We start from the raw sequence: 8,152 nt of genomic DNA on the forward strand, positions 1-8,152 counted from the left end.
TGTTTTTTTCTAATTCTACTTGTATTAGGAATCATGGTTTTGCCTACGTTCTTAAAACGATGGATTTTACATGATTCAAGGAGTCTAAGGAGTCTAGGACTTAGGGGCTTGTCCTAAGCCTATTAGGGTTTGGTTTGTGTCTACTAGTAGGAGTAGGATGTTTATTTACTACTAGGATTAGGTTAATTAAACTAGTATAAATAGGGAGTCTATGTTGTCGAATATTTTACAGATTTTTAATAAGAAATTTCGAGTGTTTAGTTTAAACATGGATTGCTTATACAACTTCTCTTGAGTGTTGGTGGCTTAGCCTTTATGCATTCAAAACCCTTAGTTTTATTCATTGTGGTGGCTTAGCCTTTATCATTGAGTAATCTAAGTTCTATCTTGGTTACTTTTGTTCGAATCTTGATTGTTCTTGATCATTTTACTTAAGCTTCCGCAACTTGTTATTTGATCTTAGAAGATTAAATACATCAATGTCCTGCAACTTTCATGAATTAAAATTCATACACCTAGGGTCAAGTATAAGGACTCACATATGTCTTTGAATATTACCCTTAGTGTCCTTGAACATATTTGGTACGTATGTAGTTTGTACATTATGGTCACAATTTTATCATATGCAAGAGTAATTTTTTGGTTTTCTATTTTTCTAGTTTTCCCTCCAAATTTCCTTGCTTCTCTTTCTTTTCACACCTTTCCGTCCAAAAATTAAATACGTTAATATGAATTATAGCCACTATTACGCGTTCAATTAATCTAAGTTAAATGAAGAAACTTCTTTAAATGCCTTCCTAAACCCCATAAACCGCTTCATTAAACCTAACTCTCCACTTCTCTTTCACACAGTATCATGATTATTTTATAACCCAAACCATCACATCACTGAACCCTCATAATTTCCATCTCTCACATCAACTCATCTCTCTCCCTCTCTCTCCTCGCTCATCTTCAACCTCCCTCCAAAACACTTTCATCATGTCTTTCAAAACACTTTCATCATGTCTTCCAAAACCTAAAATACTGGTGATCACGAAAATTTCCCCAGAGAGAAAACACCATCTCTTGATGAAATCAGTGCTCAAGAATCATGCAAGAATGAAGCAGATTCTACTGGGTCAAAATCAGAATCCTCTGCTCCAGTTTCTCTCTCTCCGAAAAATGAAGATGGTGAAAATGAGGTTGAAAGCGAACAAGAAAAGGAGATTTCAGTACCAACAAAGCGAGGTAAGAAAACAAAATCCTCACAATTTCTTGTGAGTTTTTGTATCGATGTTGCATGGTACAAAAAGTCCAAGTGGAATGAATTATTGAGCATCTTAAAATCTCAGAAATGGTTAAAAATTGTCAGTTTGGATGAGGGTCTTTATGAAAAAGAAATGAAAGAGTTTTGTTCAGGTTTTACTATAACTGAGGGTGTTTGTGTGTCAGTAGTTAATGGCTCTGTGGTCACTATAACTGAGAAGAAACTGGGGGAATGGTTTGATGTCCCAATTGAGGGTTACAAGGATTACATTAAGGGTAGGGCAAAGCTGAACATAAATGGAGTTTCAAATGCTAAAATTCTTGCTTTCTTTAACGACAATTCTAATGCATTATCTTTAGATCAAAAAGAATTGTCTCCATTTCATAAATTGTTGTTCCAGTTTGTTTGGCGTTGCATTCTACTCCGTTCCTCAAAAAGAACCCAGGCAAGTCTAATAGATCTTTCCATTATGTACTGCCTTGCTAACAACATCAAAATCAACCTTCCCTTTTTGATTATTTCACATCTCTCTCACTGCATTACCCATAACACCAAAGTGGGTTATGGAAATCTTCTCTCCTCTGTTTTCAAACAATGCAAAGTTAAACTGCCTGTCAGTCCCTCTTTTTCTCTTGAGCCAGAAAATTATCTTACAAACGAAACTCTGATGAGGCTTAGTTTAAGGTTGGTAAATGGGAAGATAGACTTTGAGAGGGAAGAAACGCCAGTAAAGGTTGAGGTGGGTAGTTAGAGGAAGATGGATGAAGAGGGGGTTCCAAGTAGGTCTGTGAGGAAGAGTCAAAGGTTGGCTGGGTCCAACTCTCTGAAGGAGCAGGATCAAGGTGAAACAGTGTTTATTCACCTAGACTCTGATCCAGTTCCTTCTACTGCTATGGATTTTCCGTTGCTGTCTACTACTGGACTCAATAAGTTACTCCGGGAAATTCAGGATTCCTTGACCCTTCTGCACACCAGGATCAATGCCATTGAAGCCACTGTCTCTGTTCTGGACTCTCAGCAGCAACAACAACTGATTGCCATCAAGAATGCTGATACGGGGATCAGGAACAAGGTGGATGGTGTGCTCTCCAAGATTGATTATGTGGTCTCCTCTCTCTTCAAACGCTCCAATCCCTAACTTCTCTTAACTTTGGAACAATTGAACAAGTTTTTTTTATGGCTGTGATTATTAAACAATCTCTTTTGGATTTCTCTTCTTGTGTCCTTCTGAGACACATGAAGTACTTTTAATTTCTCTTTAATTTCTTCACTTTCTTCTGCTTTACTCTGCATATTGCATAATATCTGATGTCCATATTGCTGCTTTCTGCATGCTTATTTTGGTTGTGTGTTTGGATGGCTAATATTATGAGATCTATGTTTGAGCAACTTACTTAAGTTTAGTTTGTGCATTTTTGTTTTTGTGAGTTATAGTCTTAGTCTCTAGATTTTTTTAAAACATAAAAATATAAACAAAAATTATTATTTTTTTAATTATTTGTCATAATCAAAAAGGGGGAATATTGTTGTTTCATTATTTTGATTATTTTAAATACTTAAACTTTATTTGATTTTAGTTTATTTTATTCGTATGATTCTGGTTTATTTTGTTAGATTTAGTTACATGTGTTTTAATTTAGTTTATAGTGTAGATTTATTCTTTCAGTTTTAGTTAGTGTATTCATTTTAGACTTCACAAATAAGATGTTAAATAACTTATGAAGAATTGATTAGGAGTTTAATCAAAAATTAAGTTGTTAAAATTTATTTTGTGACAAAACCGTTGATATTATGGAGGTAAGAATTATGATATGTTATGATTCCATAATAATCTATTTAGTTAGTTTGTGTGTAGCCTTTTGATTTTTCTATAAACAAGGAGCCGCCAAAATGTAACCTAAACAAGCGCCCAAAATAGATGCGTTGAGGTAGTTCCTACAATTTAGGAACCACAACAACCAACCTATTGACAAGGCGTGGGAACGTGGAGTTGCGCGTGTTAGTGGCTGAGATTGTGGAGCATAACTAACCAATTGCCAACGGTAATATATCAACGGACATATTAATGGGAGAAGTGGCTGAATTAAGCTACGTGTGATCATGGAGAAGATCATGGAGAAGATCGTGGAGAAGAACTCGAGAAGATAGGTCTCTACAAATAGCTGTTTGTAACGATCTTTTTATGTATGCTTTCAGAATTTTCTATGTAATATTTTTAGTGAAAGTATATTCGGTTTTCTTCTTCTTAGCACTTAGTGTATTATAGATTGGGTTGAGTGAATCTAAATCTGTAATCATTTTGAGAGAAAAAGAGAAAGAGAAAGAGAAAAGAGAAAAGACTTCGAGTGAAGTCAAGAGAGAAAGTCAACTGTTCAGGGGGAACAAGCTGATTGGGAACAAGTTCCTAGTGGAACAGAGTAGGTCCTAGTTTAGGTTGTACAAAAGAGAGTCTTTTGGCCTAAAGTTATTAAAGAGAATTGAGTCAAAATCCCTCGTGGTCAAGGTTTTTCTTCCTATTGGGCCTAGGAAGTTTTCCTTGTAAAAATCTCGTGTGCCTAGTTCTTTCTTGTTCATGCAATTACTTCTTTCTTATTCAATCATTCTTTTATTTCCGCAAAAAGTTTGAAAATCTCCCCCAACTACAATTCACCCCCCCCCCCTCTTGTAGTTGTTTAAGTGTTCGTCCTAGACTAACAGGATTGGTCTTGATGTGAAAACTAGGTGGAATTCTACTTTCTTGATTCTTGAATCTAATTTACCTTTCAAAGATGTTTTTAATAAATTGAAACGTCTAAATAAAAGGCTTAAGTTTTCCGTTCCTAGTGATCGTGATTGGAATATGGCTACTAATTTTTATCAAAAGTTAGAAATATTCTACAAAGCCACCAAAGTTTTCTCCAATAGAAATCATCCTACTGCAAATTTGTTTTTTCGAACAATTTGTGAGATTAAGCTTGCTTTAAGGCGTTGGGTGCAAGATGATAGTAATAAGGTCATTAAGACAATGGTTGAGTATGGTTGATAAGTTTGACAAATATTGGTATGAGACCAATGAGATTTTGGCTATTGCGGCTATTCTAGATCCTAGAAACAAAATGGATTGTATGGCTCATTACTTTGAGAAATTATGTGGAGATGAAACCAATAGTGAAATGGCAAGAGTAGGGATGGCAGTGGGTAATGGACCCTACCCGGATCCGTACATCCAGATCCCTTTTCAGAGGATCTAGATCTTCAAAATTTGGACCTGGCAGATCCGGGTAGGATCTGGATCCTCATGTTTGAAAACGGATCTGGACTGGGTAATAAAACATTACCCAGATCTGGATCCGTTTACCCTTTTTTTGATTTAAAATAAATATATTAAATAAAAATATAAAATATAAAACTAAACCCTAAATTCACTTAAGTTGTTTCAGTCTCTCACTCCTCTTCACTAGTGGTGAACTGCTGCACTCTGTCACGCTCACGCAGCCCTCAGCCCCTCACCACGCTGACGCCTAACTCCGGCACCGGACCACCACGCCAGAAGTCAGTCGAACCACCGAGCAGGCGGACCATCGCGCCAGAACAGTCGAACCACCGCGCCAGAGCAGCAAACTTCGCCAGCTTAGCCCTCGGTTTTGTCTGATTTCCGCCGTAACTCTAGTTTTCTTTTTGATTTTCGTTTTCGAAAGTGACCTGAATTATTTTCGTTGGTTTTTGTTGTTAATTTCCGTCAATTTATCAATGTATATCATTTTGCTCGCGAATTTCAGCTCATTGCGGTTTTATATTTGAGCATAATTGAGTTTTTATATTTAAGCATCGTTGAGTTTTTATATTTCAGCATCATTGTTAATGTTATTCCAAATCTTGTTGAGTTTTTGGTGTATTGATTGAGTTTGTAGAAATTACTCTTTCATTTGTTCAGTTTTGATGAAGTTTGTTGTTGTTGCTACTTTGTATCATTGTGTGTAATCAAATTCTTGTGCTTATTTTGTGAAAATGTAGCTTGTATGCTGAATTTCGTTCAAGTTTGCATGCTGATTTTTTTTTTGTGTTTTTCATAGTAGTGTTGTTTGTAAAATGTAATTATGGATGAACAATTGTCGTTTAAAGAGAGTGATGCTGGTTCTAGTCACCCTAATGAAGAACCATTTGTTATGTTGGGTGATTCTGATAAAGAGGATGATTGAAAGGATTTGTTAAGGTTGGGGTTCATACTATCAAAGAAAAATTATCTGGTGGTGGTAAGAAATGTAAGAAATTGACTTCTACAGCTTGGGAAACTTTTGATGTGGTTGTAGTCAATGGTGTTAAAAAGGCAAAGTGTAAGGATTGTAATAGCTTACTCTCATAATCGGGAGCTAATAGAACTTTACACCTCAACAAACATGCTAGAAAACATTGTTCGGGAAGGCACTTGAGGCTTGCTAGTGGTCAATCACAATTAAAGTTCAAGAAAGAAGATGACGGGACCACTTCTTTGTCACTTAAGGAACAAACAAAGAAAGTATCATTTCATCAAGATGTTTCAAGGCGAGAGTTGGTTAAGATGGTAGTAGTACATGAGTATCCTTTGTTAATTGTAGATCACATTGGTTTTAGGAGTTTTGTCAAGAGTTTGAATGATGATTTTAAGATGATTTCAAGGAATACATTGAAATGTGATGTGGTGAAGATGTGCAACAATGAGAGAGGTTCTCTTAAGGCTTTGTTAGTTGTTAACGAGGGTAGAGTGGCGATAACAACTGATATGTGGACTGCCTCCAACCAAAAAAAAGGGTATATGGCCGTGACATCCCACTTCATTGATGATAAGTGGATTTTGCATAATCGAACAATAAGGTAATTTCGCTTATTTCATTTACAATTCTAACATGTTTTTGTTATTTACTATTGTTCCAACTTGTGGTTATTTGCCTATTTGCGTTGATAATGGTTAACATGTTGGTATTTTGGTCTTTTTTATGTTCTAAATCTTGCTTTTATCATAGTTAAATAGGTTTTGTTATGTTCTAAGTCCGCATACAAATGGGGTCATTGCTAGGATTCTTATGGAAACTTTGTCTCAATATTCTTTGGAAAACAAAATTTCTTCTGTTGTTGTTGATAATTATAGCACAAATGATGCAATGATAAATGTGTTTTTGGGCAAATTGGAGAGTAATTGTTTGGTGTTAAATGGAGAATTTTTGCATATGAGGTGTAGTGCTCATATTCTTAACTTGATTGTGAAAGATGGTTTACAAGTAATTGATCATGTTATTGCCAAAGTAAGAGAGTGCATTGCATTTTGAATGTCCACTCCTAAAAGAATTGAAAATTTTAAGGATGCATGTCGTGTTTTGAATGTGAGTAAAACAAAAAGGATTGGTCTTGATGTGAAAACTAGGTAGAATTCTACTTTCTTGATGCTTGAATCTAGTTTGCCTTTCAAAGATGTTTTTAATAAATTGAAACGTCTAAATAAAAGGCTTAAGTTTTCCGTTCCTAGTGATCGTGATTGGAATATGGCTACTATTGTTTGTCAAAAGTTAGAAATATTCTACAAAGCCACCAAAGTTTTCTCCAAGAGAAATCATCCTACTGTAAATTTGTTTTTTCGAACAATTTGTGAGATTAAGCTTGCTTTGAGGCATTAGGTGCAAGATGATAGTAATGAGGTCATTAAGACAATGGTTGAGTATGGTTGATAAGTTTGACAAATATTGGTATGAGATTAATGGGATTTTGGCTGTTGCGGCTATTCTAGATCCTAGAAACAAAAAGGATTGTGTGGCTCATTATTTTGAGAAATTATATGGAGATGAAGCCAATAGTGAAATGGCAAGAGTGAGAAGGACCCTTGATAAACTTGTTTGTGAGTTTGAAAGTAAGAATGATATAGGGAATGGACAATCATCACCATTAAAGAGAGGGTTTAATGAGTGCGGTGATGAAGATGATTTTGCTAGATCTAAGAGACAAAAGGTTAGAACAACGCCATTAAGGGATGATGTTGATAACTACTTGGAGAGTGCTACTATGCCAGAGGATAATGAATTTAATGTTCTTAATTGGTGGAGGAGAGACACAAATTATCTGACTTTGAGAAAAATTGCTAAGGACATGCTTGTTATTCCCGTGTCTTCGGTAGCTTCGGAGAGTGCTTCTAACATGGGTGGAAGAGTGATTAGTGCTCACCGTTCTAGGCTTCATTCTCAAACCGTGGAGGCTTTGATGTGCTTGCAAAGTTGGTTGATTGATGATGTGAAAGGCAATATTTTACTTAGAGTTATTTATGTATAAATATAAATTTTTTTCTCTAATACACTTTTTTTTGGTTTATAAATGACAAAGGCACACTTGATGGAAAGAATTTGTCATACACAATTAATGAAGATTGTGATTATGATAATGAAGCTCAAGATATCATTGACATGGTGTGTAGTGTGTCATCATTTCGTTGTTTGTTTATATTTGAATATAATTTTTTACTAATATTCTTATTTGGTTGATTATTGTGTTATTTTTTTCTTTGCTTTAGGATGTTGATGATGTTAGTAGTGATGAAGAATAGCCCTCTTGAAGTCTTGGACTCTTGGTAGATGGACCAAGTGAAGAATGAAAGATGTAAAATTGCAAAGTGCAAACTATGTTTTAATTGTTTGTAAGAACTGTAGACTTTGTAATATTATTGAAGTTTGTTAAACTCTTAATGTTATTTATTTTGAATTTGAAACTTAATGTAAGTGGATGCTTGTATCGACAAATGGTGTTGTTATTGAAGTTTCGCTAAACTATTTTAATGTTAGGATGAAAATTAGGTTTGTTTTAAGAAAAATAAGTTAGGATCTATTTTGGATCCGTTTTGGACCCGGATCTAGATCTGGACTCTCAAATTTATTACCCATCGGATCTGAGTAGGTTCTGGATCCT

General features: G+C 35.1%; 1 long non-coding RNA gene across 1 annotated transcript; it reads left to right on the top strand.

Annotated features, from left to right (window-relative positions):
* Nucleotides 1-5,287: 5,287 nt before the first annotated feature.
* Nucleotides 5,288-7,914, top strand: LOC125492248 (uncharacterized). Its single transcript, XR_007268728.2, has 3 exons — nt 5,288-6,079; nt 7,574-7,656; nt 7,761-7,914. It is a non-coding gene; the product is annotated as an uncharacterized LOC125492248 (long non-coding RNA).
* Nucleotides 7,915-8,152: the final 238 nt, after the last annotated feature.

The sequence above is a fragment of the Beta vulgaris genome, chromosome 8, assembly GCF_026745355.1.
Source record: "Beta vulgaris subsp. vulgaris cultivar EL10 chromosome 8, EL10.2, whole genome shotgun sequence".
In the NCBI taxonomy this organism is placed as follows: Eukaryota; Viridiplantae; Streptophyta; class Magnoliopsida; order Caryophyllales; family Amaranthaceae; genus Beta; species Beta vulgaris.